The sequence below is a fragment of the Bufo gargarizans genome, chromosome 9 (assembly GCF_014858855.1).
Source record: "Bufo gargarizans isolate SCDJY-AF-19 chromosome 9, ASM1485885v1, whole genome shotgun sequence".
In the NCBI taxonomy this organism is placed as follows: Eukaryota; Metazoa; Chordata; class Amphibia; order Anura; family Bufonidae; genus Bufo; species Bufo gargarizans.
Window position 1 is genome coordinate 84096855 of NC_058088.1, and position 19826 is coordinate 84116680.

The window sequence follows — 19826 nt, forward strand, 5'->3', positions numbered from 1 at the left end:
TGGCACTTCGAGAATTAGCAAATATCTAGAACATACTGATATATATTCGTAATCGTGAATATTCTAGATTTTTTTTTCATCAGTAGCTATGATCCCTCACTGCTTCTTGCTTCTGGGCCAATGAGAAGGCTGCAATATCTTTGACATTAGGAGTAGTGTTGATTGTGAATTTTCATATTGCAAATTTTTTTATTGCAAAATTTTATTGCAAATTTTCTGATCAAGAATTCTCGAATATCGCGAATTCGAATATTGCCCATGCCGATCATCACTAATAGCTTGTAGTTACACCTGTTCGTGGCTGCGCTGTTGACCACGAGCATGGAGCATGACCTTCTCTTCTAACAGCTGATTAGCGGGGGCACCGGATCCTGAGGATTGGTTATCAATATTAAAATCCCGGAAAACCCGTTTAAATCTACCTAATTATGTTTCTTTACACTCTCCCTATACTCCCTATACTCTCCCTATCACACCTAGATTAGTGGCTTGCGTCTGTAATAGTTTTTGTCAGACACAGCCAAGACATCCTCTCAGGCTGCAAGTTGCACAAAGAATTGCATTTTATGTCGTTCTCAGCAAAAGGACTGCCAATTACCGCCCCCTGATTGACTGACAAGCTATATGTCAGCCTCTGAGTTAATCAGGTCAAGTCCTCCCTTCCAGGGTCATGTGATCCTCCATCTTCTTCCTTCCTGTTGTTTTCCTTGCCAATTTTTACAGTAAAATGACGCTGTTTTTGCGTGATTTGTCCGAAGCAAATCTCAAAACTTCGGATTCGTTTAGCAGCAGAATTTTTGTGAAATTTGTAATCAATCCAATTTGTTCACATTCAATTATCTTATCTCTACAGCATTTACATAATTGTTGTCATGCATGTTTAGTTTACTAACTCCACAATTGACCTGATAATGGGGAACGGAAGAAAACATAAAGGTCTTTTTAGAATGCACGATTTTAGGGGCAATTATCGGGATTGAGTGTACCAATAACTGGCCCGTTTAATCAAGCAGTCGATCAGTCAACAAAGGCACAAACGCCCCTTTGTTGGTAATCAGGATGAAACATGCTCAATTATCGGCAGCACATCTCCCTGTGTAATCAGAGATGTGCTACAATAATCAACAGAACTGAATGAGGAAAGAATGACTGTTGGCATCAGTCTGTGTAATCAGGCAGGTGTAAATGAGCTCGTATGGACGTGTTATCATCCATTGGCACTCGCACTGCCTGAACATTGGATAGTGTAATATGGCCTTAAAGGGGTTGTCTCATCACAGACAATGGGGGCATATTGTTGTCTTATGGGTGAGGGTCCCACCGCTGGGACCCACACCTATATCGGGAACGGAGCCCCGCAAGGTGGTGGCTGGAGGACTCTGGTCCGGCCACCACCAAGAGCACTTCCCATCAGTGGAGGATTACAATAGGGATGTTCGGGTCGGCAGCCCTGGGCCCAGCACCGCTGGGGGGCCCAACGCCGACCCGAACGCCCACATACTGCGGCAGGGCATGGGATTGCATAGTTCCCTTCCCCGCTGCCGATCATCACGATAGGCTTCAGGCCTAGTAGGCCTGAGGCCTATGTGGTAGTGAAATCCCGGCGCAGGCATGCGTGATGACGCCATAGCGCACGCCTGTGCCAGGACGCAGCATAGGTGAGTATTTAGCTTTTAGGGTTCTTTGAGACAGTACATCTTGGGGAAAATTGCAGTATAAGGGCAAATTACTATGTGGGGGAAAAATATTATGGTGGGATTACTGTGTGGGGGCAAATTATTATGGGAGGGATTACTATGTGGGGGCAAATTACTATATGGGGCAATGTGGGGAAACTATTGTGTGGGGCAGTGTGGGGAAAACTACTGTGTGGGGCAGTGTCGGGGAAACTACTGTGTGGGGGCAGTGGTGGGGAAACTACTGTGTGGGGGCAGTGGCGGGGAAACCACTGTGTGGGGGCAGTGTGGTGGAAATTACTGTGTGGGGGCAGTGTGGTGGAAATTACTGTGTGGGGTAAACTACTGTGTGGGTCAGTGTCGGGGAAACTACTGTGTGGGGCAGTGTGGAGGAAATTACTGTGTGGGGGCAGTGTGGGGGAAATTACTGTGTGGGGTAAACTACTGTGTGGGGTAAACTAAACTAAAATGGAGGGATGGACCCAAGTTGGATAGACAACCCCAGGCCTATCATGCGCTTAATCCGCCCCTGCTCCTCATAGAAGTGAATGGGAGTGCACCGCACATGACTGGCCACCGCTCCTATTCACTTCTATGGGCCCGACAGAAATAGCCGAGCCAGGGATCAGATATTTTCGATGGCCCCATAGAAAATGAATGGAGGGTGGCTGCGCATGGGCAGCGCGCCCTGCAACACTTTTGGGGTTCCGTTCTCAATATAGGTGTGGGTCCCAGCGGGACCCACACCTATAAGACAATGGGGGCATACTCTAATGATATGCCCCCATTGTCTGTAATGAGACAACCCCTTTAAAACTTGTTTTCCCGACTCACAATTGAGATTTGTCTGTACACCTTTTTGCCTTCAATTAGGAATCTTTTCTTTCCTTCCCTAGGGATATTTCCGGCACATGGTGCATTCCTTATCTGAACCATAGCACAGATTATCTGATCATTTGATGTTATTTTTCCCCAGAACATACAATTTCTATTTCTCAGACCCCCATTCACAAAGGCTCCTTTCAATAATAAGAACTCCAAGGATGTTAAAATCTGGCTTGACGTCTGCTCTGAATAAAAGCGCTACACATAAAGGAACCACATGTCTTTTGCATAGCTAGCCTGGAAAAAAACATGTACAACACAAGTTCACCAAGGCTGCCATTTTCATGGTTTAAAATAGTCAGTAGTCTCCATTTTTACAGGGAGCATAGCAAAAGAGCTACATATAACATTAGATGCTATTCTTGGTTAAAGGAGATGTTTTCTTGGTTCAAGTATTTTAAAACTTTGAGGTTGGCCTACTTTTATACAGTACACTGGAAGAAGCCATGTTGTATGATGTACAGTTTGTATTCCCGCTAAAGAGTACCCAATGTAACTATATGAGATTTGTGTCCCCCGAGTTGAGATTTCAGGAGCCATAACTGTCCAGATAGAGTACTTTTGTGTATGCAATCCATAGACTTGGTGGTGCGCTATAAAATTACATTGAAGGGGTAGTTGCTTCTGAATACGGCCTCAGGTCTTTCCACAACTTTCATGGATCTCAATGAGAAGGCTCTCAAACAAGCACAATCATGTCATCAGGTCTATGGGGACAGCCATAGACACATGGACATTATCCTGAATGTTGAGACTACCAGATGTTGGGCCTGCACATACCATGCATGTACAGTATACCATATCTTAAGGATATCCCATAAATGTGTGGATGGAAGTATCCCTTTAAAGAGAACCTGTCAGTATAAAATGCAGTCTGCAGGTAGCATTTTACAGAGGAGCTTGGAAGAATGATATCTATTTTTGTGGTAAAGATTCAGTAAAACTTGTAATTTATACATTTAAATCTCAGCTTTTTATGAGCTCAGTTGAACACAGGGGCTGTCTTAGCTATGATTGTTAAGGGCTCAATCAGACGGCCATAAATGTTTTGCGGTTCGCAAATTGTCGATCCACAAAACACGGATACTGGCTGTGTGTGTTCCGTATTTTGCGGAATACACAGGGCCAGCTCTATAAATACCTATTCTTGTCTGCGATTGCGGACAAGAATAGGGCATGCTCTATATTATTTGCGGGGCCGCAGAACGGACATATGGATTAATCTTTTGCGGCCCTATTGAAATGAATGGGTCAACACCCGTTCGCAAAATTTCGGAACACATGTGGACCCGTACATACAACTGTCTGAATGAGCCCTAATTGTGTATACATAAACAGTTGTTAGTCACTAACAGTTGTACACGTGCAGTGTCCCACTCAAGTAACCGTGGGCCCCGCAAACGTGTTTTTATCATGTATTAATGTCATGTGATATGCCTGTATTTTGCATTTTATCTCCTGTCATATTCACTGAGCAGCTTGGCTGTAAGAACTAAAGACAATCCCCATCTCAAAGCGGGAAAATTTGGCACCACTGCATTTTGAAAAGAAAAACGGTATAAATATTTAGCATGGATTACAAAACGGTAGAAATATTAGCATGGATTACAATATGAGTACCGCCTCCCCCATACTGGTTTACCTAGGGGGCATGCCCGAACAGAGAGGAAGTCTGACGGAGCAATGGAGAAGGTTGTTGAATGTCCTGCTGTCTGCAAGCAATGTCAGAGACTGCGCTCCCAAAACAATTACTGAAACTCCAGCATCTGCCGATGCACAGCCTGGAGCCACAGCATTTGAAATGGGTGAGCCACCAGCTTACTCTCCCTGCCCCTGCTTAAGTATGGACAGAGATTTCCCTAGGCCGAATCCTTTATGGTCTACTTTAATGCAAGAAATACGTGCCGCAGCTGTACGCAAAACGACACAAGCTAAAATTAACTTTAAAGAAGTTGCCAAAGCCATACATGAGGACCCAAAAGAATGCCAGCCCCGCCTGGAACGGAGGTCGGGCACCGTAATCACCTTACCAAACTGCAGAGTCAAAAAAATGGCATGAAAAATTGTGGTCTGGTCTGAAAGGAGAAGATGAGGAAAGATAACATCTACATCAAAGGAGACACACTGGATGTAAGAGGTATGGGGCGCTGTATTACCCTGTATGTTCTGTAGTGATATACGTAATGTTAGGAAGGAAGGGGTTAGGTTGAGAGTTTGGTATGGGGGGGGGGCGCTTTTTCAATTTTCGTTTTGTTTTGCTTTAAAGTCAATGAGTGACGGATTGTAACGGATTGCTTTGTATGTGATCCTTTATGCAAACGGATCAGTTTAAAAAATGGACACCATGCAGCCGTTCGCTTTCCGTTATCTTCCATTATTCATTGTTTTTAAAGGGAACCTGTCACCTGGATTTTGGGTATAGAGCTGAGGACATGGGTTGCTAGATGGCCGCTAGCACATCCGCAATATCCAGTCCCCATAGCTCTGTGTGCTTTTATTGTGTAAAAAAAAACGATTTGATACATATGCAAATTAACCTGAGATGAGTCCTGTACGTGAGATGAGTCAGGGAAAGAGAACGGCTGCATTGTGTCTGTTTTTTAAACGGATCCGTTTCCATAAAGGATCACATACAAAGCAATCCGTTACAATCCGTCACTCATTGACTTTAATGCAAAACAAAACGGACAGGTCACAAATCCGTTATTTTAGACGGGAGCAAAAGTCCTGCATGTAGGATTTTTTTTTTCCGTCTAAAATAACGTGAAGCTGACGGACAGGAGCCAAATGGAGTGTAACTGACATTTTATTGACTCCATAGAAGTGAATGGGATTTACAACGGATCCGTTTATTTGCGTTTTATACATCCTCTGAACGGATGAATAGAATGGAAATCCAGACGGTGATGTGAACGAGCTCTTAGGCTTCTTTTAGATTTGCGGTACAGACTTCCGGTAGGCTGTTCTGGCATAGAATGCAGGGAATTGGCTGGACAAAAACCGTTTGCGATTCAGCCGGATCTCTGCTGGACCACATTGTAGTTTATGGGGCCAGCGGGCATTCCGGTAGCTTCTGGCAATGCCATATCTGGAGAACTCCAACAGGCTGATCTCTGCAGGAACGCTGTGCTGCAAATGTGAAACTAGCCTTAGCTTTGATGTACTGTATGTCTTCTCATTTCTACTCTCCAAGTGTACTTTTCAGGTTTGCTGACATGGAGGACAGCAGAAGAAATAGGAGAGAACGCAAGGGGGGGGAAAAAACAAGCCACATTTATTCCTGTCTTTTCATTGACTGTTCATTCATTCTAACCCAATGGACTATGATTCTGAATCAGCAGGTTAGTGGTAAACCAAAGACATACACAGCCTCAAGCAAGATCCAGACAAAGCAGTTTTGTTTGTTCAAAGCTTTTCACTAAGCTGCAATAAACATCCTTATCTGATTATAATGTTTGGCAAAAACATGGTCGTCCCCTGAGATACATCGGAATCCGAGGTCCTTTCCCAGTTTAATTTGAAGTGGTATTATTATTTTAAGTATTACGGCATATTCATGAAATAAGCCATAAATGCCCTATAAGAGGGAATCCTTTTTGGGAGAAGAAAAGTCTCTTGACCCCTGTTTTTCAAATCAAAGTGGCTTTTATCTGCATTGATCGGCTTCGATGGAAAGGTGGTTGTGAGCGGCTTCCTTGACTTTTTCTTTAATGTATAGATATGCATCACCCGACCCGATGGCATCACCTCTCTGTTGAAGCCAATGTAACTGGCTGACAGTGAATTGACAAACAGTGTAAGGACACCCCTTTTCTCCTAGCAAGTGGGGCCCCCAAAAGTTGCTAATAGGATCTATCAGGCATATTCGATGGATTTTCTTCAGATGGAAATACCCTATTAAAGTAGAATAATAAGGTTGGGGATGGGGATAAGATATGTAAATTAAAAAGCTGGTACTGTTGTAGGAAATTTGAAGATGTTATGATGAGCAAACCATTCTTGAAAGTTAATAGCAATTATGTGCAATCTGAATAATTCCTTACAGAAGCGTAGCGATTGAGCCTCATGAGGGGAGTGGGCCCGCCTGAGTGATGTTAGTCAGGCTCCGCCCACCCGCTTCATTAATACTAGTAGGACAGTACTGGGGCCTGAAAGATCCTAGACCGACTGCATGTGATTCAGCTGAGATGAGAACTCTGACGGGGCCTGGCATGAAGAACAGTGACAGTTCTGGGCCAGTTACATGTGAGTCAAGAATGGGGGTAGTGGGGGACATTATTGGGAGCAGTGGGGGACATTACTGGGGGCAGTGGAGGACATTATTGGGAGCAGTGGTTAACATTACTGGGGGCAGTGAGTGACATTACTGGGGGAAGTGGGGGACATTAATAAGAGCAGTGGGGGACATTACTGGGGGTAGTGAGTGACATTACTGGGGGCAGTGGGGGACATTATTGGGAGCAGTGGGGGACATTACTGGGGGCAGTGGGGGACATTATTAGGAGCAGTGGGGGACATTATTGGGAGCAGTGGGTGACATTACTGGGGCAGTGGGGGACATTATTGGGAGCAGTGGGGGGCATTATTGGGAGCAGTGGGGGACATTACTGGGGGCAGTGGGGGACATTACTGGGAGCAGTGGGGGACATTACTGGGAGCAGTGGGGGACATTACTGGATGCAGTGGAAGGGCACTACTGGGGGCACTATAGAGTTAATACTGTTGGTGCTATAAGTACATTAGTGGGGGGGGGGGGTATTATTATTACCAGACACCAATGGTTTCATGATCGCAGTCACAGAGTGTGCGACTGGGCGGGGTGGAAGGGGGGGCCTGATCCAAAGTTTGCCCTGGGGCCTATAGAAGTGTAGTTACACCACTCATTCCTTACATTAATTGATGATCAGTGTGCAGCAAAGCATTTTAAGTGACAGATATATTAGGATGTGCTGCAGCACTGATCGCTATAGGATATCTTTCTTGTCCACAGCTACTGCACTAATTGGTACCTGCAGTTCTGCAATGCATAGGGATGATATTTATTGAATTATTGAAATATTTATTTTAATCTCTTTCGTTTTAGGGTATATATTATATTGAGAAGAATTTATAGTAGCCACACTCCCTTGGTGACCTAGGTGCAATGATTTCTTAAAATTAGATGCACCAAAAATGCGCCAATTTGTGCTGAACCTTGGCGCAATTTGTGACAAGGTCGGGGTGCAATCAGATTAGTAATTGGGGGCCAAAGTGTCCAATGTATTCTTTGACCGCTCCTATTAGCTAAACAACACAATATTTTTTGGGGGCCTTTTGGTGAACTGGCCCCTCTATTATGTTGCCCTTCCATGGAAAAGCATAGTCTGTTGACAGATTAGCTTCAGAATATTGTTTAAAGCTCCATCACAAAATGTAGTAGCAGGTAGAGAAATAAAAGAAAAAAAAACAATTTGAAGAAAAACCATTTCCAGACATAAAAGGAATTATTGCTTGTTAGATACTGAAAGATTACGCATTGATATAAAAAAGACAAAGTAAAAAGGGAGAAATTAAACCTGCAAATGAAATTAGAGCCCTGCTGTGATCTGAACAGCAAGCATATCCATCTATAGATAGTTCTATACTCACATACTAGATGAAAGATTGTCGTTTTGTTCTGTTTGAGTGTCTACATTGAGTAATTTACATAACCTGAGGCCCGGCAATATGATGTTCTGTCTTAGTCATGTGCTGTGCCTAGGGAGGCTGAGAGCATGTGCTTGATGAGTATGATTACACTCCATGGATCTTCATAAAAGCACTATTTTTTATCAAATAACAGCTTTTTCTTTCTTATACAAATGAAAGATATATGTTCTTATTTTCCATGTTCCATGTAACTACACATGACCAAGAGGCAGTCTGAGTACTTGAAAGGGGAGAATTTACATAGAATGCTTTACTTTGAGACCTCGTGAAGCAGATATCTAGTCAATCCAATCCAATAATTAATGTATGTGTGATGTACTCAATTTAGCACATTACTTGTGTTTTTACATGCAGCATACATAGGGAAACTAATCTCAACCCAAGGAAGCACAATAGTAAATGTGGTTAGAATTTGTTTCTTTAGAATTTTTAAAGGGAGGCTAAAGCTTTAAACCTTATTCTTGTCCATTCCTGCTTTTATAAAATTAAAAAAAAGAAAGAAAGAAAGAAGAAAAATTAACTATAAAAGAGGTATCAACTTGTAAAGGGTGTCAGACCTTACAGACAGATACTGTTTTGCCCTAAGTGGTGTGCATGACTGGCAGTCTGGTTCTGGTGTCCTCATTGTGGCAAAGTGACAATGGAATATGCAGATATCTTTATGGCTTTCTTTTCAAATGGTTGAGTACTTTACCGTCTTTAGCAGGTGCTCCCAGGTTGCTATATCTCTGTTTACACAACCACTGTGTACATGCTCTTTAGTCTTGGTATGCCCTTCCACATGACACACAGTATTGCACACAATCTCTTACAAAGTGCTGCTCACAATATTCTAGGTGTCTAGCCTAGGTTACAGGCTTCTATTTTACACAGGCTGTGGCTGCTTCCAGTATGCCTAGGCAGCTTTGCTGTACCCCTCAACTCCTCTGCCATACTTGGCTTAAGATGGCCTAGCGAATCTCTGAAGTGTTATACCCTTATTACTAGTACCAGTCACTTCCACTATTTAGCTAGTTATTTGCAGGATTAAAGCTGGCTTTGTTACCAGCAGCAGCTTCCAGGTCACTCTTCGATCTCTTGCCTTCTACTTTGCCATTGGCGTACATGCACTACTGCAATGAGCCAGATTGCAAGGGAAACACGTGAGGCTACGGTGGGTCGATGGGGGTAGTAGTTGGTTGGTACTCACAGTTAGCAGAGCCTCCCTGGGTTGGCAGTGCAGTGGATGGGAAGACAGCACTAAATCCTCGGGGGCACTCTCTATTGCAGGGAACACCAGCCAGATGAGGTGCCCTTGATGGTATAGGTGTTGAAGGTGCTTTGGTGGCTGGGCCCCTGTGCTTGTGACGCCAGCACCGTAAGGTGAAAATGTTGAGTGTAGTAGTAGAAATAAAAAGGAGTTGGTTGTAATCAAACAGTTGAACATTTACTGAATCAATTGTCTTCAGGTAGTCAGTACAGATACAGTTCATTTGTATGGCATGAGTGATGACTCAGTTCAATAGTATTCCTTTTATCAGGTTTAGGCAATTGTCAGTTAAGGAGTTCTCTAGTACTTTAGCTTTACAGGCGAAGAATAATTAGATTCATTTTAAGTCCACTTTCCATAGCACTCGGGTACTAAATATACTGTTTTCTATTTATCTTGAGCTATCCAATAAGGGCATTTCTCCCTCGTGGCAGGCAAACTCTCTGCGACATTTTTTGCAGGATGGTCTCCTGAAGTATTCAGGTTCACTATATCACGAAAGGTTTCTAGTGAATAAGGATAATTATATGTCTGTGAAGGTTCTCATTTATCCAGGTCATGGTATATAACTGTAAAGAATAAATCAAGGCAACTGGACGTACTGTAGATTTCTTGAAAACGTTTCACTCGTTCTTCCAACGAGCTTTCTCAATTCTGAGTGAAGGAGGCCATCTACGTAAAAATGGAGAAGCCAAGCTTGAATAGAGGTGGGGGGGTTAGACATCTATTGTCTGCCACATACAATGCTGTCTTGACACCTTTTTCTGGGAAGTCTTTATCACCTACTGACTCCAATTAGGATAATGGAATCAACACCTTTGACCCAATGCTGGGTATAATTACCAGATGTGGATTCAGTTACATATTTATTCCCAGAATTTTTGTACAATCACTCAGAATTGAGAAAGCTCGTTGGAAGAACGAGTGAAACGTTTACAAGAGATCTACAGTACGTCCAGTTGCCTTGATTTATTCTTTACAGATATAAGGATAATTATAGCCTTTAATCATCCAGTCGTGTCCAGGAACTTGGAAAGTTACTCTTAGACACTTGTGCTTGTGAAGTCCATAGGCCAGACTCAGCTCTAACCTTCACTTGGCTTTCTTCATATTTAGACGTAGACTAACTGTCCAGTGCTAATCTGCTGTAACTATTTTTAGTTTGTCCTCTTCAGGATTGATCAGATCACGGAGGAAAGAAATTGCAGCTACATAATAGATAAAGCCTGTTTCTCTCCTCCATACACTTGTTTTCCTCCTCTACAACACTCTGAACTGAATTCACTTCCTGTTAAAGGAGTTGTCCGGATTCAGACATACCCTTATTTTCACTCAGGCAGCCCGTCTGAGCCTAGCATTGGAGCATCTCATGCTCGATGCGCTCCCTTGCCCTGCGATAAATCGCACAGGGCACTGCTCTTTTGTTTTCAATAACACACTGCGGGAGAATAATGATCCCACAGAGGGCTATGACTTTGGCAGCCCGGGACTTATATTTGAGGAACTCCAGTAAGATCCACAATTTGAGACTGCACAGGAGTGGAGAAGGGAGGACATACATGATTTTAGGGGGTTGAAACTCCCCAGTGAGTTTGGATTGAGGACTGATTTGGACTTTTTAGTTACACAGGAATGGGAGCTGGAATAGGCATACCAAAGACTGTTCAACATTGCTCAACAGCATGCCCTAGCAACCACAGAGGTCATAGAACTACTAATCCCAGCTGAAGAGCTGACATCAGGGCAGGGCACTGCTGACCTCTGCCCAGCACCAAATGCACCTCTGAAACTTCAGGGAGCCAGGGCAGGCAGCCCCTCTCCCCGACCGCAGGCAGATGCAGAGGAGCTACTAGCCCCAGCTGAAGAGTTGTCATTAGGGCAAAGCTCCACAGGCCTCTGCCTACAACAATCACTGATCTTGGAGACTCTCTGCAAGGCCACCAAACTGGCAGTTTACTTCCCAGCAGAAGAGCTGGCCACGGGGCAGAAGAGCTGGCAACAGGGCAGAGTTAGCCTCTCCCCCGCACCCATAGCCCCCCTGAAGTTTCTGGGAGAGATGGCATTCAACCCCATAAGGCAGGTGGATATGGGATCGAGGTCTCTCCACCAGTCCTACAGGGATGCTGGGCGGTTGGCCCAGATCTCCAACGGCAGATGGAGGTTCAGGGAGTAGGGACAGTCGGTCCTGCTCCCCAGTGGCAGTATGTTTTGCAGGGAGAGGAGACAACTACAGATCCCCAACCAACCCTGCAGGAATGCCAGGAGGAGGAGGTAAGCGATCCCTCATCTCCACAGCAGACCCGCAACCAGGTCCTGCGGGTAGGATTACCTGACTACATCCCAGCTGAAGCGCTGACACCAGGGCAGAGTACCACTGATCTCTGCCCACAAAGCAACCTCCACTTCCCAAGGAAAAGAGGTAGCTGACCTCCCTCCCCAGCGGCAGATGTATATCCAGGGAGAAGAGGTAACCGACTTCCCTCCCCAGCAGCAAATGGAGACCCATGGAGAAGAGATAGCCGACCTCTTCCCCCAGTGGTAGAGGGCGTTCTAGGGAGAAGAGGTGGCCGACCTCTCTCCCCAGCAGCAGATGGAAACTAAATTTTCGCCTACTTCCCCATTCCTCTGGTGATGAGGAGCGGAGGGTTGGGATCATCATCTCACTACTCAGGGATAACGCTCAGTCCTGGGCCTTTTCGCTGCCGGTGGGGGCACGGCCCCTCCGTTCAGTGGATGAATTTTTTTTAGCCCTGGGTCAGATATATGATGATCCGGATCGTATTTCTCTGGCGGAATCTAAACTGTGTCCTTTATGCCAGGGTAAACAGTCCATAGAGATATACTGTTCAGAATTTCGGAGATGGGCAGCTGATACTGGTTGGAATGATGCTGCACTTCAAAGTCAATTTTGCCATGGTCTTTCAGAGGGATTGAAAGATGCGTTTGCCTTTCATGAGAGACATACCTCCTTGGATTCTGCCATGTCTCGGGCTGTTCGTATTGACAGGCGTCTTAGAGAGAGAGGAGAGATCACTCCTTCCTGTCATACTCAGTCCAAGGACAGTGGGGTGGTCTCATTCAGTGCGCAGGTGTCACAACCAGACATCTGAGAAGCTCTGACAGATGCCTTTCAGAACCTCCTCCTTGAGCTTTCTTTGTTTTGGTTTTCAGTTCCTCATCTTGTTAGCCTCTCTCAGCTGTCCTGTAGTTGGACTGATTGCATCCCTTTAAATTCCTCCCCATAATGCATTAGTGTGTGGTTTATACAACTTCCTGGAGTGTGTGTGCATGCTGATCCTATTTCCCAGTCTTATACAAGATAAGTGCTGTACATTAATTTGTGATTTTCTGTTTGCTGGATCCCAGGTGACCCTGACTCCCTCCGTGTGTTGTGTAGGGAGCCGGTGGTCGTGTCCCCTCACTATTGCAGGGTGTTCAGGTGTTAGATAGTCAAGGTACGAGGATATGCGATCATCCACCATTGGGGTGTTCGCATAGGCTGAGCAGTCAAAAACAATCCGCAGAGTCAAGAGGACCAGTTGGAAGAGATTATGGATTTATCTTGTCCGACTAAGTCTACTTTCACACTCGCATTTTGGCTTTCCGTTTGTGAGATCTATTCAGGGCTCTCACAAGCGGTCCAAAACGGATCAGTTTGCATTCTAATGCATTCTGAATGGAAAAGGATCCGCTCAGAATCCATCAGTTTGCATCAGTTCAGTCTCTTTTCCACTTTGGAGACAGACACCAAAACGCTGCTTGCAACGCTTTGGTGTCCATCTGAGGAAACTGAGACAAACGTCCTGGCACACAATGTAAGTCAATGGGGACGGATCAGTTTTAACAATCTGGCACAATAGAAAACAGATCCGTCCTCCATTGACTTTCAATGGTGTTCAAGACGGATCCGTCTTGGCTATGTTAAAGATAATACAAACGGATTCGTTCTGAACGGATGCAAGCGATCGTATTATCTGAACGGATCCATCCATGACAGATCCGCACAAAACGTGAGTGTGAAAGTAGCCTAACACAGGTCCAGACTAGTTGAGTGTCTGGTACCTGGTTAGTATACTCTTAGGAGGGGAGAAATGTCACTGGGGCTGCTGGAGAAGCCTGAACCGTCACTGGGGCTGCTGGAGAAGCCTGAGGGCCAGCCTCCTCCCTAGCGACTACGGACCTAGGATTTTGAAGATCCCCCTTGTTTGGTTGAAACAGGTGTATGGGGCACATGGATGGCTGCTGCAGTGGAGCCTGTCCCTACAGCTGTTCATTTTCACAATCTAAGACCGGCCTGGGAAACACAATGCGAATGCTGATGGACTATCTCACCAAACAGAACTGGAAGGGTGACTAACATGGACATCCCCAAGTGGACCCATAGAGGGTCTCACCGGGTCTGCCATCCTTTAACTTGGGGGAGCTATGTGACGACATGATCATCAGTTTGAGTTAAATGTGTATTGGTGTTGGATATGTGTAATTATGTTATACTGTGTAACTTGTTATTAAAAGACTGTCAGCACCCCCCCTGGTGCGGCTCTGCTCATTACCGCTGTATCACCTGCTGTATATCCTGTGATTTTATGTGCTCCTAGATGTTGGGTATTTTCTTTGCGTCTGTATCACCACGTACTCATGATGTTCTTGTAGATGGCAAGATTTGCAAAGTGCCAGCTTTTTATATATTTTTTTATTAATTTATATTGTTCATTGTATCCTGCCCAATGAATATGGATTCCTATAGTGTCGATATGCAGTCACGGACTATTTGCACATTTTACATCATTTGACAACTATGTCCAGGGCTTGTGCACACAGGGTACCTTACGCTCCATAGTGCAGTACCGGGCTTTATACAGCAGTATAGGACCCACACAGCATGTAGAGTACGTAACATATCACATCACATAAATAAGATGCCGTGTCAACATTATTGTAGATTACATGGCACAATTAAGTGCAGGAAAATACAATAACATGTACATAGCAAACACTTGAAGGTACATTACAGTTATGTGACAGTTCAACTAGGTGGAGTGACCACAGCAACAGGGACAATGGTAACCCATCACAACCATTTTATATATAAAGGTTCCGTGTTTTTTTGTAAGAGAGGTTATGCGTCATTTACCCCTCTTACAAGCTCATGCATATATATAGGCGTTTGAGGAATACATAGAATCCTTGTAATTCTGTCTTATGGAGCCATTAGCACTCGATGGCGCTTCATGCAGCATTGCAGGTCATTCTTCCCTAGAGTAACTCTGTAATATGGCATATGATGAAGCATGCTGTACTTTCTAAAAAGGAATCCAATAGATAGAAATCTCTGTAGGACTGCATTTACCAGTAGTGTTCATAAGCCTTCATCTTGTTCCAGATAGCCGTAATGTGGCCTCATATTTGCATTGGGGCCACAACACTTCGATCTCCTGCAGTTCTGTTCAGCCAAATGTGAATTCAGTTGAATGGTATGGGTTCTGGGTGTTATGGCCATATTTTGGGGGTCTAAAACAGCTTTTAGACCAAGTTCACATGCAATTTTTATAGCCTACCCAAAGAATAAATTCTAAAGGGTGGACAAGTACATGGAAAAAATTAAGAGGAATGTATTATTTGATTTGTTAGGATTTCCCTCCTTGTTTTATACAATATGAGCTTGATTTGCTCATTTTATAAATGGCATCTAATGAGGAACTCAATGAAAGTCAAAACACATTCTGCACTCTTTAATAAAGGCTTCATTAATTACCGTACTCCAGGAGACCTCGTTTCTGAGGTCAGGAATTTATGATTTGGTTTGCACACAAGGATCTTTCCATTTTCTTTACCGTATAAGGCACTGTAAACCCTACTGTCATAACCAGGAGTTCAACACCTGCTATTAATGTTACGTAAGCCATTAAATGTAATGTAAAAAGTTCATAGCCATGAATCAAAACCAAGGTTTTTGTCTTGTCACCCAGCAGTCTAGCACCTGATTTTTCTTTAAATAAGCCAAAAATGTATTAATATAGTACTCAGAACTTCCCCTTTCTGATACAGAGCAGCAGATCTCCTGCATAAATAGCTAAATGAATAAATGCAGACAACCTGTAGTCACCACTAGGGGGAGCCTAAGAATATACTGCTTTTCATTGAGTTCTTCTTAGAAACATTATGCTGAAAGCTCTTACAACACCTTCACAAGCCATAAAAAAGAGAGATCAAACTGCTATAGAGATGTACTAAGAGATTATTCAGCACATAATTGTTGTACCTAAACTGAAATGATGGAAATAGGTGGAAATTCAATTTCCATTCTCCTACCAAGGTAGTTAGGAGTCAAATTAGTTAGCAATACAAAGACACAGTACTGTGCTCTCCTATATCTTACAGCTTGTTTCCTGTCAGGGTGAAATCATTTCATGACTACTGGTACAGGTTGTTGAATTTAACGTATGAAATATATATTATATGAAATAAGAGGGCATGGAACACTGGTTGAACATGTTGTTCTTTTCTGACACTGATGTTCACAAAACCATGAAATTACTTAATCTAAAAATATATCACATGTCAGTTAGGCCCCTTTCACATGGGCGAGAATTCCGTGCGGGTGCAATGCGTGACGTGAACTGACTCCTGACCCATTCATTTCAATGGGGTCTGTGTACATGAGCGAAGTTTTTCACGCATCACTTGTGCGTTGCGTGAAAATCGCAGCATGTTCTATATTCAGCGTTTTTCACGCAAAGCAGGCCCCTTAGAAATTAATGGGTCTGCGTGAAAATCGCAAACAAGTTTGGATGCGGTGCGATTTTCACGCATGGTTGCTAGGAGATGATAGGGATGAGCAGCCCCGGGCCTTATTAAAGTAAATTCACTGTATTGTTTTTCCTTATAGCAAGGTTATAAGGGAAAATAATAGCATTCTTAATACAGAATGCTTACTAAAATGTCGATTGAGGGGTTAAAAAAATAAAATAATTAACTCAGCTCATCCACTTGATTGCGCAGCCGGCATCGTCTTCTTTTTTCTTCTTTCAGGACCTGCAAAAGGACCTTTGATGATGTGGTGAGCGCGGTGACGTCAGCGCAGGTCCTGCTGAATGAAGATAGAAGGATCTTCTATCTTTATTCAGCAGGACCTGAGCTGACGTCACCGCGGATAAGTGGATAAGGTGTTATGTGTATATAATAGTAGTAGGGCACACCTACATTCAGCTACACATGGAGACAGGCTGTAATAACAATTCCAGTTTATTAAAATTATAATATGACATAATAATTTAAAAACACTAAAAGTACTCCTTAAAAATATATATTGAATACAGAGAAAAACATAAATAGAGTACATACAAATAATGATATCAATTATAATAAAAAAGACCATTGTGCCGGCATAGATGGTACTATAGTAGTGAAGCATATGTATGTTATGTACGGAGATAGAGTAACAAGGTGGTAACGATGTATGTGCAATTCCCTTGTGCACGATAACCACTAAGTGCTGATCCCCTCTTCTATATGCGGCAAACTAAATTTCACAAATGTGTTGCAAGCAGGTGAATAAACTGTTAGCAAATGGTAAATGCTTGATTAAATATTGATATGTTGGAGCTTGATTATGATATCCGTAGTGTAGCTCATATATTGCCCTCAATTCGACTTCTAGGTCCTGAGCGGTGCCCGTTTTTGTTGTATCTCTGTATTGTCCTTCCTCTCCGGATTTTAATGGGCAAATTATTTCATAGTCAGATTAGTCTCAAGTGTCCTTGTATAGCTCTTGAGATTAGGTAGCATCAGATTAGATTTCCTTACTAATGCAGCCGCTTTACTGTCTCTATTGTGTGTATGTGTGACGATGAACTGTCTTAATTCATATCACTTAGCGTTTGATTTACTCACTGAGTATATCTTGCAACAGCTCTGGGGATCTACGTGGGTAGAACTAAAAGAACACTTAAAGAACGTATTGCAGAACACATATCAAACATTAGAAAGGGATATGAAAAGCATACCCTATCAAATCACTTTAAAATCCAACATAATCAGGATCCGAAGGGACTCATTTTTGCAGCATTGGAAAAAGTTGAAGTAGACTGGAGGGGTGGAGATCATATCTGTATATTAGGATAGGAGATAAAATAATAATAGATATTGAACTAGGGGGAAAAACGCACCAATACCGCATTCATACCGTCATAAAAAATGAAGAAGTAGTATAAATATATAATTAATTTCCATATATTTGATGGATGTGATACATAATTCACTTCTATATTATAATCATTTAAGATATATCCAATAGGTGCCCTAATTCTGCATATTAAGATAGGAGGCATTAGATGAAGCAATAATGAATTAGCGGGAAAACGCACCAATACCGCAGTCATACCGCAACAGATTATAAACAAGCAGCATTAACACAAAATTAAGTTTTATATATATATATATATATATATATATATATATATTTGGAGGATGTGATGGATGGATTACCTATTTTTATGCTATGCTTTGCATTCCTCCTATATTGAGCCTAAGTACAAAATCATTACAACCTCAATAAGGATCGAAATTGAATATAGATCCATTCCATATATTCGATGCAGCACAGAATGTCCAAATTGGAATGAACTCTGGAAAAGAATTTAAACTGACCATATCCATGAGAATGATGAAACTGAGGAAGGAGTCATAGTTAACTCCGAAACGCGTATGGTAAAGATTTCTCATGGAGATACACAAGTAACTTCTTCAAACAATTATACAAATCTGGAGCGCTTCAGTAAAAACCCAGAGAACTAACTGGGAAAGGGATCGGTGACCTAACAGACACGTGGAACACCGGTTTAAATTAGAGACGTGAGACACAGATTCAAGCAATACAGTGCGAATCGGCACATCTACAATCTACTGAATCGGCATAACCGCTGTTGCTGCTTGTTGAGTCGGCATAGCCGCTGTCCATCTATTCACCGAAGATCCCCAGAGCCGTTGCAAGATATACTCACTGGAAAGGTCACCGGAGCCTGGACTGCCATCTTCATTTCCGCAACACGTGGGATGCCACGGTGTGTGCGGCGGGTTCGGTGAATTCCTACAAAACAGTGAAATCAAACGCTAAGGCTTCGTTCACATCAGCGTTCAGCCTTTCCGTTCTCCTACTTCGTTATAGGGGCAGCAAAAACGGAAAGGACGGATTCGGCACATAACTGAGCCGAACGGAGCCTACGGACCCCATAGACCCCGATAGACTATAATAGGGTCCGTTAGGTTTACGCTCTGAAGATGATTTTGAAGCAGAGACAAAAGTAGTGCATGCAGGATTTTTATCTCCGCTTCAAAAATATTCCTCTGGGCAGAAACCTAACGGGGTCCGTAGGCTCCGTTTGGCTCAGTTATGTGCCGAATCCATCCTTTCCGTTTTTCCTGCCCCTATAACATAGTAGGAGAATGGAAAGGCTGAACGGTGATGTGAACTTAGCCTTAGTGATATGAATTAAGACAGTTCATCGTCACACATACACACAATAGAGACAGTTAAGCGGCTGCATTAGTAAGGAAATATAATCTAATGCTGCATATTCTCAAGAGCTATACAAGGACACTTGAGACTAATCCGGCTATGAAATAATTTGCCCATTAAAATCCGGAGAGGAAACCAACAAGGACAATACAGAGATACAACAAAAATGGGCACCGCTCAGGACCTAGAAGTGGGAGCTTATTCTCCTCTTGATGTATTTCTCACTGGAGTTACCGAGAAAATACGGTCCCTACATGTCCAGAGTCCATTAGTGGAATAACAGAGAGATTCAAGTATTGTGATCAAACCTTCAGACAAGGGGGAAACACAGTAGTCCTTGATGTCAACATATACACACAGATGGGACATGCTATATTAAGTTAGATCACAACCCCCTTGATATATATAAGAATGAACTGAATCAAATTCTGAGTAGAGCGAAGGGGAGCAGACTGATAAGTGCTGGTGAACTTGCATATTTGTTACCCATGTACCCGACACTACCGGCCTTCTACAGTTTACCTAAAATACATAAGGGCATTGATCCCTTAAAGGGAAGGCCGATAGTGTCGGGAATAGGGAGCCTTACAGAGAGAATCAGTATCTATGTAGACAAAATTCTTAGGCCTTTTGTGTTCAGCCTGCCGTCCTTTGTTAGTGATTCTATGTGTAGTGTCCCACTAGGTATGGGTGGGCACTACACAAGGGTCAATTGGTGTGCGCGTTACTCCTACTCACAAGGAACAGAAATGTCATATTTAATTCGGCATTTAATGTATGTTTTAATGTGTTGTTATATGCAATGTACCCC